This window comes from Otolemur garnettii, unplaced genomic scaffold (assembly GCF_000181295.1).
Source record: "Otolemur garnettii isolate 467f Iridium unplaced genomic scaffold, OtoGar3 scaffold00018, whole genome shotgun sequence".
In the NCBI taxonomy this organism is placed as follows: Eukaryota; Metazoa; Chordata; class Mammalia; order Primates; family Galagidae; genus Otolemur; species Otolemur garnettii.
Genome location: NW_003852413.1, coordinates 25,148,368 through 25,149,440, shown reverse-complemented (window position 1 = coordinate 25,149,440; position 1,073 = coordinate 25,148,368). Strand labels below are relative to the sequence as shown.

At 43.1% G+C, this 1,073-nt stretch overlaps 1 protein-coding gene across 1 annotated transcript in view; it reads right to left on the bottom strand.

Moving 5' to 3' along the window:
- Positions 1 to 1,073, bottom strand: part of PIP4K2B (phosphatidylinositol-5-phosphate 4-kinase type 2 beta) — a 34,057-nt gene that overhangs the window by 29,383 nt on the left and 3,601 nt on the right. The gene's annotated exons all lie outside the window — the stretch shown is intronic.

The window sequence follows — 1,073 nt, the reverse complement described above, 5'->3', positions numbered from 1 at the left end:
GCAGGCGCCTGTAGTCACAGCTACTTGGGAGGCTAAGGCAAGAGAATCACCTAAGCCCAAGAGCTGGAGGTTGCTGTGAGCTGTGATGCCATAGCTCTCTACCGAAGACAACAAAGTGAGACTCTGTCTCTACAAAAAAGAAAAAAAAAACAAACCTCAATTTAAAAGTAGGCAAAAAAAATGTTTTTTAATGGTTAAAGGATTTCATAGACATTCTCCAAAGAAAGTATACAAATGGCCAATAAGCACATAAAAAGATGCTCAATATCATTAGCCATTAGGGAAATGTAAATCAAAACTGCAATGAGATATCATTTCACACCACCTAGAAAGGCAATAATAAAAAAGACAGAGAATAAATGTTGACAAGATTGTGGAGAAATTACAACCCTCATACACTGCTGAGGAAATGTTAAATGGTACAGCCACGCTGGAGAACTATTTGGCAGCATCTCAGATGGTTAAACACTGGGTGACCATCAACTGTTCCTACTCTTCTCATCCCCGTGATGAGCGTTCACATATACCTGGTTCCTATACTAGCCAACAAGTATCAAGCCAGGTCTGCCTCCCCTGGTCTCCATGCTCCTCTCCAAGGCTATCTCTTCCCTAATTCACCACATTTCATTCACTAAAACATTGGTTTTCTCTTTGTACTAGTTCTCTCCTGAACAGTGTAGTCTTCTGATTTTTGTCCTTGTTTCCTACACACTCTTCCTCTACAAAATCCATGGGTTCATCTCTTGTCCATGAGAGGAGTTCCTGTGACAAGGCTGAGTTCCAAGGCCTTTCTTTCTCTTTTTCCATCCAGAAGTAAACCAACTACCTCATGAGAGGGTAACTGATTTTTGCTGTACATAAAGACATATCCATCCTAGCTTGGTGCCTATAGCTCAGCAGCTAGGGCGCCAGCCACATACACTGGGGCTGGCAGGTTCAAACCTGGCCAGGGCTGCCAAACAATGACAACTACAACAACAACAAAAAATAGCCAGGCATTGTGGCAGGCACCTGTAGTCCCAGCTACTTGGGAGGCTGAGGCAAGAGAATCACTTAAGCCCAAGAGTTTGAGG